Here is a 21974-nt window from a genome sequence, read left to right as displayed (position 1 = left end):
TGGGCAGAGTATTGGAGTTTCAGCTTCAGCATCAGTCCTTCCAATGAATATTCAGGGCTGATCTCCCTTAGGATGGACTGGTTGGATCTCCTTGCAGTCCAAGGGACTCTCAAGGGTCTTCTCCAACACCTCAGTTCAAAAGCATCAATTCTTTGGCACTCAGCTTTCTTTATAGTCCAACCTTCACATCCATACATGACTACTGGAAAAACCATAGCTTTGACTAGACGAACTTTTGTTGGCAAAGTAATATCTCTGCTTTTTAATATGCTGTCTAGGTTGGTCATAGCTTTTCTTCCAAGGAGCAAGCGTCTTTTAATTTCATGGCTGCAGTCACCATCTGCAGTGATTTTGGAGCCCTCCAAAATAAAGTCTGTCACTGTTTCCATTGTTTCCCCATCTATTTGCCATGAAATGATGGGACCAGATGCCATGATCTTAGTTTTCTGAGTGTTGAGTTTTAAGTCAACTTTTTCACTCTCCTTTTTCACTTTCATCAAGAGGCTTTTTTTGGAATTGGCTTAAAGTAGAAAATACTTTCACTCAAAGTTTCACCAAATATGCACCATGTCCTTGTGTTGACAGGTCTAGTTAAGCCCCCCATTTAGGTTCTTGGTTTTTACACTTCTGGATCATACCTTCTAATTCTTCTAACTCTTGAATTTTCCTTCCACTGTCTTCTTACTCTTGATTTATTTCAGAGGAAGCAGAGAGATATATGAATGGCAATTTCATTGGCACACATTCTAGAAGCTGCAATTAGCATAAATATATATATGTATATGTATATATATATATACATATACATATATATATATATATATATAAGACTCATGGCCAGAGATATTTTATAAATGATTCCAGTTGATACCAGATATTTATTTTCAGTTCAAGTCTCACATTACAAACTTGTAACAAGAAACACATCTCATTTTGGAAAAGAGCTTTTGTAGCACGTTAAAAAACATATACATTTGAGGAAAAAAGAAATTGAATACACCAGGATGACAATTGAGTTATGGTTGTGAGTTTGATAGTAAAACATTTTATTTTAATCTTCTAAACTATACTTATGTTATTTTCTCTGGTCTGAGCATTAAAATAATTCTGGTTGATTCTGAAGAAATTAAAATATATTCTAATGTCTTCTAGCTTTTAAAAAAAAACTTTTTTCAAAGTATGAGGGGTTGCTGTTACTGAGGACAGTCCAAAACCTGTGCTATAGATTTTGTGTGTGTCTGCTATAGATTTCTTAAGAGAGCAATTCTTAAAAGCATTACCCAAATTTTTTTGGAAGAAGGTAGCACCAAAAGAATGAATGGATCATTTCCAAAGGGGAAAAATTCATGAATCTGACTTTTCTGTATGTGTGTTTCAAAAGCAATCATGCTTTCTCATAGGCTTATTTATGCATGGAATTATCTGATTTTCTTTTGAAAGAGCGTTCTGGACATGTACATACTACTATTTTTAAAATGGATAACCAAAAGGACCTCCTGTTTAGCACAGGGAACTCTGCTCAATGTTATGTGGCAGCCTGGATGGGAGGGGAGTTTAGGGGAGAATGGATACATGTATATTTATGGCAGAGTCCCTTTGCTGTTCACCTGGAACAATCACAACGTTGTCAATTGGCCATACCCCAATACAAAATAAAAAGTGAAAATAAAAGAGAGTGTTCCAGTTAACTGTCGTTGCATCGGTGCAGCATAAAATCTCAGTAGCGACAACAGTAGACTCGTGAATGAGTAGATGAGGTGGAGGTTGGCTCATGTGCTGGTCTCAGCTGAGTGTCACCTGTCAGGCTGCAGCGGCTGCAGCGGCTTTCTTCTCACTGAAGATCTAGACTAGATGGGTTCCACCTGCCTCTCATCCTCCCCAGAGCCATCCAGCTCCAGTTCTCATGGTGACAGCAGAGGAACAAGATGGCCATCAGAAAAATTCGTGTCTAGGCTTTGGGCTCTCCCTTCCTCTGCCACTGATGAAAGCAAGCCACATAGTCGAGACCAACATGAAGGGCAGGAAATACATCAGGCCGTCGTGAGGCCTTGGCAAGGGACAGGTGGAGAATCGGAACCCATCTTTCAATTTACCTCAAAGAAGGAGAAAGGTGAAAGATAGTGCCATGAAAATAGAAAATGATCAAATAGTACACTACGTACCCGCATCACAAAGGGTGATAATTTGAAAAGAAGCAGTCATTCTGCTGACTTTTCTTAGCCTAACTGATAGTGTTAACTCTTTACCCACTTTTTGCTCAATTTAGAAATTTAAGGCAGCAAATTACAGAGAACAGAGTGTATGTCTCATACTGAATCTTTCAGTCATTTTGACCAAAGCAGCAGAAATAAGAAGGCTTCTGAACACTGCCCCAAGTACAACTTTTAGAAGAAATATTGATTTCACTTTTTCTAGTCTAAAGCAAGTCCAGCCTATGCCAGCCTCAGAGTACTTGAAGGATCTCGGTACGCCAACATAAGAATTGCAGACAATTGTCTGCTCTCAGATCAATGCTGGTGAAGGGAAGAGTATCTGTGCCCTGTAGCTAGGGAATATGAACAAAAGGGCTTCATTGGCCTTCTCCATCACTGGATTTGACATTGATTTCCAATTTTTAAAAAAGGAACCCGAAGTTAGTTGACTCCCCATGGAATCAAATATGAGAATGGAACAGCTGCTACCATAGCACAGACGGCAGTTTTTCAGAGGGTTTATGAAGGAAGTAGAAGACCTTTCCTCCCTAAGTGAACTGCTCATTTAGGATCTTTTCAGCAGTTTCTACTCCAGTCAAGAAGCTGCTAATACTTGAATTGCTTAAAACTTCAGGTTTAACAACAACTTAAATGAAATAAAAAATGGAATAAATATCCCCAAATGCTAAGACAGATGTACATTTAACAGATATCATAAAACTTCTTATTCTTAGAAAAGTGGATTTCAAGTTCTGGTTGTGGTGCTGACAGACTCATTGACTTAGGGAAGTATTTTAGCTTCTCTTCACCTCGTCCTTATCTGTTTCTTTATCTGTAAAGTGGGGCAGGGTACAAAGTCACTGAGGAAGCTGGCTTCCTCCCAGCAGCATGAGGCTTACCAGCAATCTGGAGCTAGTCCTCCATTTTGCAAGTAGAGAAACTTTGAAAAGAAAAGCCCACACAAGATTCCTTAAAAAACTGGAAAGAACTGCCATATGACCCAGCAATCCCACTGCTGGGCATACACACTGAGGAAACCAGAATTGAAAGAGACACATGTACCCCAATGTTCATTGCAGCACTGTTTACAATAGCCAGGACATGGAAGCAACCTAGATGTCCATCAGCAGACGAATGGATAAGGAAGCTGTGGTACATATACACAATGGAATATTACACAGCTGTTAAAAAGAATGCATTTGAATCAGTTCTAATGAGGTGGATGAAACTGGAGCCTATTATACAGAGTGAAGTAAGTCAGAAAGAAAAACACCAATACAGTATATTAACGCATATATATGGAATTTAGAAAGATGATAACGATGACCCTGTATGCGAGACAGGAAAAGAGACACATGTAAAGAATAGACTTTTGGATTTGGTGGAGAAGGTGAGGGTGGGATGATTTGAGAGAATAGCATTGAAACATGTATATTACCATATGTGAAATAGATCGCCAGTCCAGGTTCGATGCATGAGACAGGGTGCTCAGGGCTGGTGCACTGGGATAACCCTGAGGGATGGGATGGGTGGGGGATGGGATGGGAGGGAAGTTCAGGATGGGGAACACATGTATACCCATGGCTGATTCATGTAAATGTATGGCAAAAACCACCACAGTATTGTAAACTAATTAGCCTCTAATTAAAATTAATTAATTAATTAAAAAAATGAAGGCCACACCTTAAATTAAAAGAGAAAGAAAAAAGCTCACACATGGTTTAGTTTAGAAGGCAATCTCTGGAATCTAGCTTGATGAAAATCCAACCCTGTCACTGGTTGTATTGTGATCTTGGGCAAGTCATGTGGACCCTCTGTGCTTCAATTTTTCCACTTGTTGACGTGGGCAAAAATACTGCCTGTCTTATTGGTTGTTACATAACATTTGCAAAATTGTTAACCCAATGGTTTGTAGTAAATAGTCAAGTAATGTTAGCATATATATGTCTTCTTTCCTAGCATTCACTCCTCTTCCTTTTCTTTAAAGTATATTAATTTTGGGACTTTTCTGGTGGTCTAGTGGTTAAGAATCTGCCTTCCAATGCAGGGACACGGGTTCAATCCCTGGTCTGGAAACTATGATCCCACATGCCACGAAACAGCTGAGCCCTTGTGCCACAACTAGAGAAAGGCTGTACACTGCAACAAAGACCCAGCACAGCCAAAGTTAAAAAAGAGAGTATGCTAATTTTGTTCTTGTGTCCACCCCGCCCTCCTCTGTGCAGTCAATGGAAGGGAGGAGGCTAATTGACTTCAGCCTTTGGGGTGTTTCTGATTATTTGAACCCAGTAATTTTCAAATTCTTGTGCCATCAGAACAAGGCACAAGAGGGCTTGTTTAAAAAAAAAAAAAGCACAGACTGCTGGTTCCACCCTATAGTTTCTGATTCAGTAAGTCTGGGGCAGGGTTGAGAAATTTATTTCCTGCAAGTTCCCAAGCAGTGCAGATGTTGCTGGTCTGCTTAACATTTCCTATATGATTGACAGTGTGCTAACCTCTTTGCACATATCATACTATTTAAATTTCAGAGTAACCCAGTGAAACAAGTATTCTTGTTATGCCCATTTCGAGGATGAAGAAATGGAGGCCCAGAGCGGGTGGTTAACTTGCCCAAAAGTAACCCAGCTACTGAGAGAGTGAGGTTTGAGCTCAGGGGTTTCTGGATCCTAATCCAAAGGCCAAATCATAGTGGCTTCATCACACTCTCAATGGCAGGAACCTTCCTTTCCAGTAAGTGCTTTCCAGTCTATCCACAGCAGAGTGTTAGCCTACCAGGAAAGCTAGATTAATTCCAGAGGTGGCTAACTACACATGACATTGAGAAAAGAGTTGTTGTTCGGTTGCTCCGTCATGTTTGACTCTTTGTGACCCCATGGACAGCAGCACACCATGCTTTCCCGTCCTTCACCATCTCCCGGAGTTTGCTCAAACTCATGTCTATTGAGTCTGTGATGTCACCCAATCATGTCATCATTTGTCATCCCCTTCTGCTCCTGCCCTCAATCTTTCCCAGCATCAGGGTCTTTACTATGAGTTGGCTCTTGGCATCAGGTGGCCAAAGTATTGGAGCTTCAGCATCAGTCCTTCCAATGGATATTCAGAGTTGATTTCCTTTAGAATTGACTGGTTTGATCTTGCAATCCAAGGGACTCTCAAGAGTCTTCTCCAACACCAGAGTTTGAAAGCATCGATTCTTCAACACTCAGCCTTCTTTATGCTCCAGCTTTTACATCCATACATGACTGCTGGAAAAATCATAGCTTTGACTGTATGGACTTTTGTCAGCAAAGTTATGTCTCTGCTTTTTAATACATTGTCTGGGTTTGTCATAACTTTTCTTCCAAGGAGCAAGCATCTTTTAATTTCTTGGCTGCAGTCACTATCTGCAGTGATTTTGGAGCCCAAGAAAATAAAGTCTATCACTGTTTGCATTGTTCCCACATCTATTTTCCATGAAGTGATGGGACCAGAATCTCAAGCTGGAATCAAGATTGATAGGAGAAATATCAATCACCTCAGATATGCATATGGTACCACTCTAATGGCAGAAAGTGAAGAGGAAATAAAGAGCCTCTTGATGAAGGTGGGGGGATTGAAAAAGGGGGCTCAAAACAACTTTCAGAAACTAAGATCATGGCATCTGGTCTCATCACTTCATGGCAAACAGATGGGGAAACAATGAAAACAATGAGAGACTTTATTTTCTTGGGCTCCAAAATCACTCCAGATGGTGACTGCAATCATGAAACTAAAAAATGCTTGCTCCTTGGAAGAAAATCTATGACAAACCTAGACAGCTTCTTAAAAGGCAGATACATCACTTTGCCTGCAAAGATCTGTATAGTTAAAGCAGTGGTTTTTCCAATAGTCATGTACAGATGTGAGAGTTGGACCATAAACAAGGCCGAGAGACAAAGAATTGGTGCTTTTGAATTGTGGTGCTGGAGAAGACTCTTGAGAGTCCCTTGGACAGCAAGGAGATCAAACCAGTCAATCCTAACATTCAACTCTGAATATTCTTTGGAAGGACTGGTGCTGAAACCGAAGCTTCACTACTTTGGCCACCTGATGTCAAGAGCCAACTCATTGGAAAGGACTCTGATGCTGGGAAAGGTCGAGGGCAGGAGCAGAAGAGGGTGACAGAGGGTGAGATGGCTGAATGGCATCACTGTCTCAATGGACATGAGTTTGAGCAAACTCCGGGAGATAGGGAAGGACAGGGAAGCCTGGTGAGGTGTTGTCCATGGGGTCACAAAGAATCGGACATGACTGAGCAGCTGAACAACATTCTGTGAATAAGTTGAATAAACAGGGTGACAATATACAGCTTTGTACTCCTTTCCCAATTTTGGACCAGTCATTTGTTACATGTAAGGTTCTAATTGTTAGTTCTAAGGTCTGTTTCATCATATACTAAGTTCCAATACATAAACCCAGGTCTGTTTCAAGGCTCTTGCTCTGTTCCAATTGTCCACTCTCTCACCTAGCCCTGATGGCTCAGCGGGTGAAGAATTCACCTGCAACACAGGAGATGCAGGAGACATAGGAGACTCGGGTTTGATTCCTCGGTTGGGAAGATCCCCTGGAGGAGGAAATGGCAACCCATTACAGTATTCTTGCCTGAGAAATCCCATGGACAGAGGAGCGGGGTGGGCTACAGTCCAAAGGGTCACAGTCAGGCATGACTGAGTGACCAAGCACAAACATGGTCACTTTGCCCTGTGTTCGACATTACTATCACCTAGAATGTGAGGTATTATATCTCCCCTTTCATTTATTTCCTTCAAAATTTTCCTGGTTCTTCTTTGTGCTTGTTCTATGTGAATTTTAGCATCAGCTTGATGAGGTCTATGAAGAAACTTCTAAGAAGTTTTGACTGGAATGTATTGACTTTATGGATTAATTTGGAGAGAATTGCTATCTTTAAAATAGTGAATCTTACCCATGAATTTGCTGCATTTTTCATTTCTTTTTCCAGGTTTTAAAAATTTACATCTTTCAATAAAATTTTATACAATTTCTATAATATTAATTAATATATTTTGTTAGTTTTGTGCTTACATACCTTATAAATAGAAGATATTGTTGCTACTGTGACCAATGTGATTTTTATATTTTTAAATTGGATGTTGCTGGTGTATAGAGATGTTATTGATTTTGGTATATTATTTTGTATCCACCAAACTCTTAGTGCTTTTAATAGTTTTAAAATATAATCTCATGGATTTTTTTCCATGTAGACAATCATATCGTCTGTGAATAATGACAGTTTTGATTCTTCCTGCCCAGTCATTATGTCTTTTTTTCTCCCTTGGTCTTTTTGCTTTAGCTAGGACCTTCAGGAAAATGCTGAATACAATCAGTGCTAAACGGCATCCTTATTCCTTAAAATGGAATACTTTCAACATTGCACTACTCAGCACAATATTTGTTGATGTTTTGGGGTAGATACCCTTAATCAAGTAAAGAAAGTTCTCTCTCAGTCCTAGTTGCTAAGAATTTTTACTTGAGTCAATATAATTTCATCTGTTCTTTTTCTGCATCTTTGGAGATTATCACATGGGTTTTCTCCTTTTTTCTATTATGGTTGTTTATTACTTTTATTGATTTTCTAATACTAAATCGTCCTTGCATTCTTGAAATAAGCCCTACTTGGTCATGGGGTACTTGTTTTTAAATACGTCACTGCATTTGATTGCTAAAAAAATTATTTAATACTTTGACATCTGTGTTCACAAGTGAGCCTGACCTGTAATTTTCACTTTTTGTATCATCCTCGTCCATTTTGGGCACTAAGTGTTACAGAGCTTTATATAATGAGTTGGGGAGCTTTCCCTTTCTAAATACTTGGAAAACTTTACATAAGTTAGGAAATATTTCTTCTTTGCAAGTTTGATATCTATCTGTACAATCATTATGGCCCCCCCTTTTTTTGGAGGAGGGGAAGAGCATAGGTTTTTAAATCACAGATTCAGCTTTAATAATCATAGGTCTGTTCAGGTTTTCCATATTTTTTTATGAGAAAGTTTGGTGATTCAAGCTTTTATTTCTTTTTAAATGCATGACTTTCTAAGTTTCAAATTTATTGGCATCAAGTTGTTCAAGCATTCTCTTAAGATGCTTTAAATTTTTATTTTATCTGTAATTATATAGGGGCTTCCCTGGTGTCTCAGCTGGTAAAGAATCCAACTGCAATGCTGGAGACCAGGGTTAGATCCCTGGGTTGGGAAAATCCCATGGAGAAGGGAACGGCTACCCACTCCAGTATTCTGGCCTGGAGAATTCCATGGACTGTATAATTCATGGGGTCGCAAAGAGTTGGACTCGACGGAGAAACTTTCACTTCACTTCAATTATCAGTCAGTGCAGTTGCTCAGTCATATCTGACTCTTTGCCAACCCATGGACTGCAGCACACCAGGCTTCCCAGTCCATCACCAGCTCCCGAACTTGCTTAAAACTCATGTCCACTGGGCCGGTGATGCCGTCCAACTGTCTTATCCTCTGTTGTCCCCTTCTTCTCCTGCCTTCAATCTTGCCCAGCATCAGAGTCTTTTCCAATGAGTCAGTTCTTTGCATCAGGTGGCCAAAGAATTGGAGTTTCAGCTTCAACATCAGTCCTTCCAATGAACAATCAGGACTGATCTCCTTTAGGATTGACTGGATCTGATCTTGCAGTCCAAGGGACTCTCGGGAGTCTCCTCCAACAACACAGTTCAAAAGCATCAGTTCTTCAGTGCTCAGCTTTCTCTATGGTCCAACTCTCACATCCATACATGACTACTGGAAAAACCATAGCTTTGATTAGACAGAACTTTGTTGGCAAAGTAATGTCTCTGCTTTTTAATATGCTGTCTAGGTTGGTCATAGCTTTTCTTCCAAGGAGCAAGCATCTTTTAATTTCATGGCTGCAGTCACCATCTGCAGTGATTTTGGAGCCCAAGAAAATAAAGTCTCTCATTGTTTCCCCATCTATTTGCCATGAAATGGTGAGACCAGATGCAATTATATATCTTTTTTAATGTCTGAAAGTGAAAGTTGCTCAGTTGTGTCCAACTCTTTGCAACCACATAGACTGGAGTTCATGGAGTTCTCCAGGCCAGGATACTGGAGTGGATATCTGTTCGCTTCTCCAGGGGACCTTCCCAACCCAGGGATCAAACCAAGGTCTCCCACATTGAGGGTGGATTCTTTACCAGCTGAGCCACCAGTGAAGCCCTTTTTATGTCTCAGTTCAGTCAGTTCAGTTCAGTTGCTCAGGTGTGTCTGACTCTTTGTGACCCCATGGACTGAAGCATGCCAGGCCTCCCTGTCCATTACCAACTCCTGAAGTTTACTCAAACTCATATCCATTGAGTCGGTGATGCCATCCAACCATCACATCCTCTGTCCTCTCCTTCTCCCCCAACCTTCAGTCTTTCCCAGCATCAGGGTCTTTTGTAACGGGTCAGTTCTTTGTGTCAGGTGGCCAAAGTATTGGAGTTTCAGCTTCAACATCAGTCCTTCCAATGAATATTCAGGACTGATTTCCTTTAGGATGGACTTGTTGGATGGACATTTTATGTCTAGTAAGGCTATTTTGTACCTTGCCAGAGGACTGGCTTATTTTCTGCCTTTGCAGAGGTTTTGGTTCTGCTGACCCTCTTTATTTTGTTTTTTGTTTCTACATGATAAATTTCTAGTTTATGTTTCCTTTCTACTACTCCTTCATACAGGTTTACTATTTTTCATTTTCTAATTTTTTGACTTAGATGCTAAAGTCATAACTTTTTTATTTTTTTTCTAATATATACATTTAAGACTTCAATTGCCCCAAAGTACTGAGTATTGCTATTTGCATGCATCAGTTTTGACATGTAGTACTTTTATTGCCTCAGGTTTGAATGGTGATAATTTTCTTTCTGATTTATCCCTGGTCTCATAAATGATTTATGATATACTTTAGGATTTTTGAACTGTTGATTTCTAATATCTTATTACTTTTGTCACGAAATGTGGTCTGTATGCTACAGAAAGTTTTGAATTTATTGAATCTTGCTTTGTAAGCAAGTACTTAATCAAATTTTGGTAATTCATTCATGTGCAATTGAAAATAAACTGTTTTTTATTAAATTAAAATAAATTAATTTTTTTGTGTTAAATTATTTTTTAATTTTTGGTGTGGGACATACATTGCAGTGCATTTGAGAAAATTTATTAACTTTTTATACAGCAGTTAGTGCAATATATTAAAATCTTCTCCTAATGGTTGTGAATTTATTAATTTCTCCCTGTGAGTTTTTTGTTTTGCTTTATGTATTTTGAGGCTATGTTATTATATAGGTTCAGTATTATTATATCTTTCAGAAAAATTATTCGCTTTGTCACTACATAGTAACATTTTTCATCATATGTTTTCTCCTGTGAATCTATTTTTGTCTGATTTAATATGACTGTATTGATTTTATTTTTATTAGTATTTGCCCATTGTATAATTTTGCACCTCTCTACTTTTAATCTTTTCGGTATTATGTTTAGGTGGAAGCAGTATATAATTGGAGAGTGCACATGTTTAAAAACCAATGTAAGACTGATGAGTTTATTGTATGTATGTTTTTTGTCATTACTGATGTCTCTATTTCCACTATTTTATTTTGTACTTTATGATTACAATATTTCTTTGATTTTTCATTCTCTCACTCATTTGTGTGTGTATATGTGTGTTTGTTTGCATATGTGTTTGGTTGTGTCTATTAGATTAATTGAGCATTCTTTATCTCTGTGTACCTTTCTGTAGGACTTCCCTGGTGGCTCAGATGGTAAAGAATCTGCCTGCAATGTAGGAGTCCTGAGTTCGATACCTGATCAGGGAGATCCCTGGAGAAGGGCATGGCTCTCCACTCCAGTATTCTTGCCTGGAGAATTCCATGGACAGAGTAACCTGGTAGGCTATAGTCTATGGGTTATAAAGAGTCAGACACCACTGAGCGACTAACACTTTCACTTTTTTACTTCAGCTTTCTACATCCCCTTCCACTCCACAAATTGTACATTGTGATACCATTTTAGGTGCCATTATTCCTTTTTGCATGCATACTTGACCTACAAAGTCTAAATTTAATCAGTATTTCTGCTCTTTTCATGAAAAAAGCAGTAGCTCTTGCCTTTCATGTTATTATTGTATAGTGTTTGTGCACGCTAAATCACTTTAGTCGTGTTTGACTTTCTGTGACCCCCATGGACTGTAGCCAATGAGGCTCCTCTGTCTGTGGGATTCTCCAGGCAAGAATTTTGGAGGGGTTGTCATGCTGTCCTCCAGGGGATCTTCCTGACCCAGGGATTGAACCCATGTCTCTTACGTCTCCTGCATTGGCAGGCAGGTTCTTCACCACTAGCACCGCCTGGGTAGCCCTGTATAGTGTTTAATTCTGCCTTTTGAAATACAAACACACAAGATTAGTGAATATTTTTGGCATCTTTTATACAGTTGATGCACCCCCACTTTATTTGTTTCTTTGCTCTCATTTTTCATTTCTTCATTAATTTTCTTTTTCATGAGGAACATCTTTTAGTACATTTTTCAAAGAGAGCCTGTGAATGGTAAACTCTCAGTCTTAATCTGAAATGTGTTTATTTTGCTTTCACTGTGTTGTTCTTGAGTGATAACTAAGATACAGTAAAACAATCACATAGTTCAGTTCAATTAATTTTGATCAATCACCACCAAAACAAGATGTAGAACATTTGCATCCTTCCCCAAATGGCCTCTTCCTGTCAATCGCTCCCCACCCACCCCAACACAGAGCCAAACCACTGTTTGGTTTTCTGTCATCATTAGATTAGTTTTGTCTCTTCTAGAACTTCATAAAAATGGAATCATGCAGTGTATACTTCTGTAATTGGCTTTCTTTGACTCATAGTGTTTTTGCAGTTTATCTATATATTGTGTGTTTAATACTTAATTATTTTTTAAATTGTGAGTAGTATCCCATTTTTACATGAATAGACCACCCTTTTGTTTATTCATTCTCCTGTAGATAGACAGTAGGTGTTCCCATACACCAGCCCTATCCCCAGCCAGGTGTCTGTTCTGAGACCTTAAACAATCATTCAGGAATCCCAAACCCATTCTCTGACACTGTCTAATAATATCAGCTGCTCATTTCCTGGATTCTGTTTCCTCATTTACTTTTCAAATTTCTTACCATTACTTGGGAGAAAAACACTAATGCTACTGGTCATCCAGTTCTTTTAATTTCTTGCTTGGTCCTTGAGTATCTCAAAATCTAAGACTTCTTATGATGGTGCAATTGTTTTCCAAATTTTTCAGTGGTTGATGCTTTCATACATTATAATCAGTCGTGATTTTAAAAACATTTACCATGTGTAATTTAATCAAATACTTATTTAATGACGTACTTAATTTGGATGCTATTATTTAATTCTCATCACAATCCTATGGTTACTCCCGCTTTACAGGTAGGGACACTCAGGCTTAGTTAGATTAGCTCAGCAGGATGACACATTTGGTAAAATGGGAAGTCAGGATTTGAACTCAGGCCACCTCTATGTCTTGCATTCTTTTTTTTTTTTTTAATAAATTTATTTATTTTAGTTGGGGGCTAATTACTTTACAATATTGTAATAGTTTTTGCCATACATTGACATGAATCAGCCATGAGCTGATTTAAAAGCTGTTTTGCAAAAAGTAGAGAAAACTCTACTTTTAGCCTTCTGAGGGCACCTCCATACATTTTGTCAGGGTAGTTACCTAGGATATCCTTCCTTTTCAGCCCAAGACACTAATTACCGACAGATCATTCTTTCTGTTTCATCATTCATGGGCTGCTGTATCTTTTCCAGGGAGTGTGGCTCACTCTCTTGGTAGAGCCTGACTTTTGGTCAAAGCTCCTCTACTCAGAGATCTTTTTCCTTCCCTTTCTTCTTAGGGTAACCAACTTTGCTGTAGACATGAAGGAAGCCAGAAGGGAGGAATTCAATCTCTGTTTCTATAGACAGGCCCAAGTGCTATTCTCTTGGTTTCTAGATGACCTTTTGGTTATTTAGTGATTATTTTCACAACAGTTGGGCATTCAGTTAGAGTGTCTTGGATTAATTAAGCAGTGGTAGTTAGACAAGTCTTTGGCCTCAGTGGAGCAGTTGTAGCTGGTTATTTCCAAGTTACCATGATAATGACTTTAAATCTTTCAGGGAATCTCACACACTTTCTTCCTTGTACTTTGAGGGTAGCAGAGCTAATTTCCTGGAGAATTTTGGTGCTGTTTTTATGTGAGTAAAGGTAATAAAAGTGAATGAAGTAGGTAAGCCAATTAGATACTTGTAATTCAAGCTTTCCTAGTTTTTCCATGAACTCATGGACATATGAGAAAAAAGTATAGGAGAAAAAAAATCCGAAATATAGTGAAAGAAGAAATATGTTGAGATTTGGTCTGTAGAGCAAGTGTGACATAGAAGGAAAATACAGTTGTTGGAATAATTCAGGTCAAATCCAATACCAGAGACAGACCAAACAAAAAAGGGGAAAATGGTGAAGGGAGAATGGAGAAAGATAAAGGAGAAAGCATATGAAAAGCTGGTTTGACTTTCAAAAGATGAAAGGTGATGATGAAATACACTAAGATCACATGGAAAGGGTGTGGATTGGGAAGATTTATCCTAGTTTGGAGAGTCAGGACTCTGGGTGACTACTGAAGAATTTAGATGATCATAGAGTTTGATTTATGCCTGCAGAGAGCAACTCAGAGTTTAAAGAGCTAGAAAGAGTGAGTCTCAGGGGAGACTTTGGGTAGAATTTGGGTCTTTTCTCCTGTCCAAACTCTTGTTCCATGAGGCAGATAAATGGAATCGTGTACAATTTCATCTTATAATACCTATTGGGAATCTCTCACCTTTCTGGAAGCCTGAAGAAAACCCTGTCTGTATTGAGGCTCAATCATCATGAAGTATTTGGTGGATACAGGCACATGTCCAGAAGTGGCCTACCCATTAGTGCTATGGTCTATCAGATGACAGAGTCTCATTAAATGGAAAAACTATTTCTCCTCAGGAATAGTCACCAAAGGAGAGAGAAACACAGGGTCCCCCTGGGTTAGTAGAGGAGCCAAAGTCCCCTGGTCACTAGGTTTGAGGAAGTGACAGGGCAAGAAGGCAGGGTTCTCTTGCTACCAATTTCCTTTCAAGCCTTAGGGGGTGGGTCAGCCTCAAAACCTGGTCAGAGAAAAGTTACATGATTGGGCTTCACAACTCACACCCTGGAGGTTTAGATGATCCCTTCGTTGAGGGGATTAGAATCTTGAGTGTTCAAGTCCACCTTTTAAAGCCATATACACTGTCCCATGAAGAAGGGAAAGCAGCTGGGGAAATGTGTTTGTCAAGGAACTTCAGAGAAGCAGAATCAATTAGAGAAACAGCAACAATAGCAATATATATAAAAACTGACTCATGCAATCATGGGAGTGGGAAAGTCTAAAATTTTCAGGACAGGCCAGCAGGCTGGAAATTCAAGCCGGAGTTGGTATTGCAGTCTCAGGTCTGAAAGCAGTGTGTAGGCAGAATTCCTTCCTCTTCAGGGGACCTCAGTCTATTCCTCTGAAGGCCTTCAGTTGTTTGGATGAGGACCACCTACATTATGGAGGGCAATCTGCTTTACTAAAGCTCTACTGATTCAAATGTTAATCTAAATAATACCTGTATAGCAACATCTCGACTGGTGTGTGAGCCAACAGCTGGGTACCGTGGGCCAGTAAAGTTGACGCATAAAATTAACCATCGAAGGAGGGAGGAAAGATGCTCTCTCAAATTCCTTTTCTTCTTCCTCTTTTCTCTAGTAGGTAAACAGGATATGAAACTTTATTGGTGATGGTGGTGGTGGTCAGGGTTGTCCCAGGGGGTGTTAGTGTTCAAGGCTGGGCATTGGTGGCTGCAACAAAGGAGTGAAATCAGAAACTGTAATAGTGCAACAGGAAGTCATATGGAACCCATGATGAAGGAGAGAATGTCTCCTGCACACCCACTACAGAGGAGAGGTAAAGCCAGAGGATGGGTGGGGGACAGGTAAAGACTGGGAAGAATTAGAGTTTCAGAAATAAGCTAGATCCTCTGAGGTGGTGATGTGGGCTTTGATTTTCTCCATGGTGGGCCTGCCCCCAGAGACACAGGTCTTGTGGCAGGCCTGAGGATTTTCATAGGTCTTTTTTAAAGTGTTACAATGAAAAGATTTTGGAAATATCCATGGGCAATGCATTACTTCTACTCCAGCACCTTAACCTCCTTACTCAGCTGCAATATACTGAAACAGAATTCTGAGCCACAACAATGGGATCAACTGATTTTGTTGTTAAGTAGCTTCTAAGAGCATTTTGAAGTCTCAAAAATGCCACCGAGGAAAAGCTCTTCTAATCCCTTTCTCCCCTTTCCAACTTCCCCTCTCTGGTGGCTGCAGAAATAGATTAACATTTGTTATACCTCCATTGTAAGCAGTCGAGCAAGCAATCCGTATTTTATCTTTGGTATTTGATTGAAGGTAGAAGGCATTTTTCATTTATATTTTTGCCTGAAGGGAAAGGGGAAGCAGATAAAAAGAAGAAAAGGCATTGCTATGATGTACTTCTCCTGTATATAAAAGTTGTAATCTAATGTCGTTCTCTAGCCCTTTTCAATTTGATGAATATTCCTCCGTTATCTGACAGAACATTCAGTGCGGGGAAATGGTTACCTGATACGTAGGGGAACATTGCAGTGGTAATAAAGTTGTGTCAAAAATCCTCTAAAATATTTATAAATTTATCTTTGTGCTGTATTTTTTACCTTTAAAGAATAATTTAGATTTATGCATTTGCTATTCTAAAATCCACTTTGAAAAATAACTTGGATTATAAGTAGACAATTAAGAAAGACTGCTACTCATTCCAGGTTAAAAATGTAGATGCAAATCTTTATTATTTCAGTACTAAAGGCAATCAATAACAAATGCATTATTCTGAAGGATGATATTAAAATAAATAGAAGTTGGTGCACAAGTAACAACTTCTAGAAAACTCATGTATATTAAGTACAAATGAATATTAGATATAATACAATGTAGTAATAACAACTTGTATTTATTTAGAGGATTAGTTCTTTTTTTTTGCCTTTTTGTGGTTTATTAATATATACAGGCAAGTGATTGACAACTTTGTTAGCCCTTGATATTATAGTACATCAGGATAATTGTTTTAATATCATTTTCACCAAGATTTGCTTGGTATTTATTGCAGAGGACCAGTGGCTTATTGTACAAACACATATTGATACCATAATAAACTACTTTACCTACTCACTAGAATTGCTGTGGAACAATTGACACTCAAATACTGCTGATGGAAAACTGTCAGTTTCTTCATGAAAAAATTGAAGTATAGTTGATTTACAAGATATTTATTAGTTTCAGGTGTATAACATACTAATTTGATATTTTTATACATTATACTCTAGAAAAAGATATATGCACCCCTGTGTTCATGGCAGCAATCCTTACAATGGCCAAGAAATGGGAGCAACCTAAGTACACGTCAACAAGTTAGTGGATAAAGAAGATGTGGTATATGTACATGGGGGAACGTTACTCAACCATAAAAATAATGGAATATCTGCCATCTGTGACAACGTGGATGGATCTGAAGGATCTTATGCCTAGTGAAATAAATCAGACAGAGGAAAGACAAATATTATGTTTTCATTTATATGTGCAATCTAAATAACAAATGAATGAATAAAACATAAACAGACTCACAGATATGGAGAACAAACTACTGGTTGTCAGTGGGGAGAAGATGTGGGGGAGGGACATAATAGGTGACAGGAATTAAGAGATTAAAAACTACTAGCTATAAAATAAGTTACAGGGATGTAGTGTACAGCACAGGTAATATAGCTGATATTTTATAATAACTTTGCATAAAGTCTTAGATTTTATAAGTACTCTCCCCCACAATGCTCCTTTAGGGTCTTTTTTTCCAGTTGAGCGATCTGCTCACCTTTGGGTTTTCATAGATGGAGAAAACCTTCTTATGTACTCTGAAGATTAAATTTCAGATCATGGAAATGAGATGAAAAAATGAAAATCAAAAAATTGTCTGCCAAATTTTTAACAATGTTCTTCTTCAGACAGTTTATTGGAGGAAGTCAGGGAAAAGTATTTTCCTTGAATGGTTTCCGTATTTCCAATTTTTGACATTAACTAGTGGCCATGGGAGGAATTGAGAGAACATTAATTAGATCTGCCTGAGGCACATTGATCTGGAGGCTGCTATGGTGTTTGACTGGGAAGGGAAACTTACAAGAAAAGCTAGATTCCAAGGAGCTTTGCCAAGTAGCATTTCCAGGCAAAATTAAAGAGAAACTTCTAATGTAAAAGGAAGATTGCCACAGTTGCTGGGAGTGACCAGAAAAGTGATAAACAAATGATTATGTATTCTACCTCCCCTGTCTTAGAGTCAAAATAAGAAGAATTTGCAGGAATTATTCAAGAAAGACACACATGTTTATTAAACATGAAAACATTTTTATTTTTATAAAAACAATGTTTATTATGGAAAATCAAGAAATACAAATTAATCAAAAGAAAATTTAAAAATTCCTAAATCTATTAATCAGAAATTATTTTGCTTTTTTCTTCATATCTGTGTACTATGTATATAATAAGTGAGAGCAAATAATTATTTTGAAGCTAGTGGTAGAATTTCTTTTATTGAGAGAATAATTTTTGCTTGAGGGAAGTATATATGGTTTTGCCAGGTAAGAAAGAGGATGCCCAAGGATTGGGCTTTGCTGTGCTCACCAGTATCCTATTTTTGCCTTCTGGATATCTTAGCAGTTAGGAAGGTCACGTGACTAATTTTGACCAATGGACTGTGAATAAAGAGAACTATGCATGAGTAAATTGTGTGTATGCGTGAGAGAGAGAGACAGAGAACGAGAGAGAGAGAGAGACGTGTCATTTCTAAAATGGTAAATAGAGAGTGAGATCTCCATCTACCTTCTGAGGGACACTTTCTGAGCCCCTGCTCTATGCCTGTAACTTTACTAAGTGTCCTGGAAGATATAAAAATGAATACGTTTTAGGTCTTAAGAGATTTACCTTCCACTGAGGAGTTTATAAGCAATGATTCTGGTGATAATCCAGTCTCCTAAACAGTTAAACAATTGCAGGAGAGGAAGTGGCAAGTATTTGGAAAGTGTTTTTTTTTTTTTCTTCTTCTTCTTTTGATTCCAGGAGCTCAATAAAGGCCACATAAATAGCAAAAGTTCTAAATCTAAAGTTGTAGGTAAAGAGGAATCTGACCATTTGAAATATAATTATACAAGTCCAAGTAACTGACACATAGGTAATTGTGTGGTTTGTCCTTGTGAAGATATCTAGGCTTTTAAATGGTCATAAAATTACAATTTAACTTTCCCAACAAAATCTGTTATCAGTTCCTGTTTCATGTTAGTTTTCTGTGTTTGCAAAATTCAATATAATCTGTCTTAAATGTTTTCTTCCTTATTAAACAGTTTCTAAAATCCATAATTCAGCGAGGCAGTAAGTAGTTTCATTTATTTCTATACAATTAAGCTCTGCAAAGCTGACTGTGAATTCAGCAGGGCATTCTTGTGCTAGCCAGTTTTTGTTATCAGCTACACAACATGAAAGGAGATTGTTTTTCTCAGCTAATGGAAGAAACTGAAAGAGAATAAAGACCCTAAGTATTTTAAAACACTGGTTTGAATTGCAGCCTTGAGGTCTAAAGGTGAAGAACAGTGCAAGTTCTGTGATAGATACGTCAGTTACTTGTAGCAAAAGGATCTTGTTTTCCTTTTACAGTGAATGAAATTACATTCTATTTATGTACTGCTCAAAACATTTAGGTCTTAAAGAAAGTTCCTTTCCTTATCAATCTGTATTCTTCTGTTTCTTCACCTCTCACATATTAAGTACAATAAGGACCACATTTTGAACTTGAATTTCAGACTTTACAAAATATGTCATTAGGAAGTTCTTTTGTTTCAAGAGAGATCTGAGGATAAAGAGACTTTCTATTTCAGAGGGCAGGATCTTCAGTGCAGGTCCTCCAAAGACAATGAGTTCGAAATGTATGATTTGATCTGAAGCAGAGATGAAACAAGTCACAGATGCAATATGATTTTCTATGCTGTTTTTATGTGTTTTGACATTCTTTAATGTTAGTCTGTAAATGAGTTTTGCTAACATAGGGCACTGAAAAATGTTGTACAGGTGATTTTATTTTATGTCCTAAAAAATTGTTTTCTAGAGTCCTATGACTTTTTGATCCAGAGTCCCTTTCATCTGGCAATAAGCATAAACTATAACAATTGGAAAAGCCCAAACAAACATAGCAAAACTCTTACAGCAAAATTTACCTTTTTCCCACTTTCATGCTTTGGAAGAAGTTGATGGAGGTCAAATCCCATTAAAGTGAAAGGAGATTTGAATTGTGATGATATTTGTCAAAACAGAATTTGACATATCTTTCTAACCAATCTGATATCAATGGAATTATTCTCTTTTGACTCAACTGATAGGAAATTAGTTCCAAATGCTTGTCAGCATATTGGATGTTTTTCCCTGGGCTAACTGCATTCTTCAGAAGTTTTTCTTTAATTGCCTTCAAGAATCTCATTTTCAAATTACATGCAAATTCACCTACATAAAGACCATAAGAAATACTCCAAGAAGCAGTATCAGTTAAGCTCATTTCTACAGTATAAGCTGAAACAGTGATGGCGTGGAAGAAATGACCACTATAACTTGACTTTTAATGACAATCCCATCATTACTCATATTTATTTTAGAGGAAATTAGATATAATGTTTCAGTGCTTTAAGGTCTCAAATTAAATTGTTGAGAAGTGGCTTGATGTACTGGAGTTAGCTAGAGCTGGGTTCAAATTTTAGTCCTAAATGTTGGGTGTATTACCTTGGTCAACTTAATTAAACTCTCTGAGCCTTTTTTTCCATTAGGAGAATGGGTATAATAATAACCGCATCACCTAATTGTCATGAAATTAACTTTGATTGCATGTGGAAAATACCCAACCCTGTAACTGGCACATGTAAGTGATCGATAAATACTAATTCTCCCTCTTTATCCCCTACCTCACTCTTCCCTCTTCTGGCCCTTCTTGGTTAAACTGGAACCCTGTCTGTTTTCCAAAGTATAGAATGAGAATGCTGGTAGTTAAAGGACTGTTAAAGTCTTCCCTGCCCCCAGTACCTGCCTGACATAGTCTCTGAATTTTCTGATTTTAGAAATTAATTTTTGAGGGGAGAGTTAAAGCCTTAGTCCTCTGCTCAAATACACAGGAAGGTTAAAATGTTAGCTGGCACGCATAATTGGAAACATTCGCCATATGCCCACAGTTCCAGTTTTGTCCTTTTCTGATTATTAATAACATTCCTTTTCACCCTCAAAAATGTCCTCATTTGGCTGATACATTATGCAGTCACCCAAGTTCCATGACAAGAAGTCCATTTCTTGTTCACCGCTATATCTGCAGCATTTAGCATAAAGCCAGATATGTGGTTGACGCTCAATATATTTGCTCTATAAATGGTGCTATATTTGTTTTCTTAATACTTAATGCAAAAGTATTGATTATAAAAGTAGGATATATTACTTCTGGGAAATTTGGAAACTTCTGAAAAGAAGAAAATAAAAAAATTGCAAAATGCTTATTAATATCACAAGATCAATTGCTTTATCACATAATGTTTTCTTAGAAAACAGAGGAGAGTATTTCAAGGATATTTATGGCAAGGAGGGGCTGGCGTGGAAAACATGCTCATCACAGTGTCTTCCAGGCTCAGACCCCCTCTACGTGGACAGGCCTAGATTGCTGTGTTTTATACTATGGGACGGAGAAGGCAATGGCACCCCACTCCAGTACTCTTGCCCGGAAAATCCCATGGATGGAGGAGCCTGGTAGGCTGCAGTCCATGAGGTTGCTACGAGTCGGACACAACTGAGCAACTTCACTTTCACTTTTCACTTTCATGCATTGGAGAAGGAACTGGCAACCCACTCCAGTATTCTTGCCTGGAGAATCCCAGGGATGGGGGAACCTGGTGGGCTGCCATCTATGGAGTCGCACAGAGTCAGACATGACTGAGGCGACTTAGCAGCAGCAGCAGCATACTATGGGATTCTGCCCTAATGGCTGGGGCTGGCTGTATAAGGAGTGGGCTTTGATCCAAGAATAGTCAAACCAGAGACTGGCCAGTCCATGAGCTGGTGCAAAAGAATGAGCAGGGCTCATCCTATACCCTCTTTTGAAGATGTACTAGAAAATGAAGTTACTGGTGGTCTCTGATGCAGAAGGAATTTATAAAGAGAAGCTATGAGGTAAGATAGGGCCATGAAGGGCCCAGCAGGCGGGAGCAGGCTTTGTAAAGCAAAAGCTATCAGGGAGCAGAATCTTTGAAGCAGAGGAAAGTTATGCAGAGTGGAGGGAAAGAGACCAGTTGGTATAGGGAAGAGAATGGAGCAGGACACAGCGAGAGACTGTGAGAGACTCAGAGAGCTTCTGACCCCTAGTCTGTCTTGGTTCTCAGAAGTTTCTGTGGTTCTGGACATGTTCATGGGTATCTTTATGGCAACTCACTGCTTCTTAGGGTAGCCTGAATGTGTTCTTTGCAATCCAATGAATCTGCTTGGAGCAAAGCTCCCATTACAACAGTAGGGTGTAGGCTGAATGTGGGGCACCATGCAGGATCAAGGCTTTTGGTTAGATTATGAGGATGCAGG

The 21974-nt window shown here is 38.5% G+C and overlaps 1 long non-coding RNA gene across 1 annotated transcript in view; it reads left to right on the top strand.

Annotated features, from left to right (window-relative positions):
• Nucleotides 1-21974, top strand: part of LOC145546965 (uncharacterized) — a 473665-nt gene that overhangs the window by 178399 nt on the left and 273292 nt on the right. Inside the window, exon 3 of the long non-coding RNA XR_014083422.1 lies at nucleotides 10968-11114. This is a non-coding gene — a long non-coding RNA (uncharacterized LOC145546965). The remainder of the gene's footprint in view (nucleotides 1-10967; nucleotides 11115-21974) is intronic.

This window comes from Giraffa tippelskirchi, chromosome 4, assembly GCF_054371585.1.
Source record: "Giraffa tippelskirchi isolate mGirTip1 chromosome 4, T2T-mGirTip1v1.2.pri, whole genome shotgun sequence".
NCBI classification, from domain to species: domain Eukaryota; kingdom Metazoa; phylum Chordata; class Mammalia; order Artiodactyla; family Giraffidae; genus Giraffa; species Giraffa tippelskirchi.
Note: the sequence above shows the minus strand (reverse complement) of the source record. Positions and strands in the feature narration are given on the sequence as shown.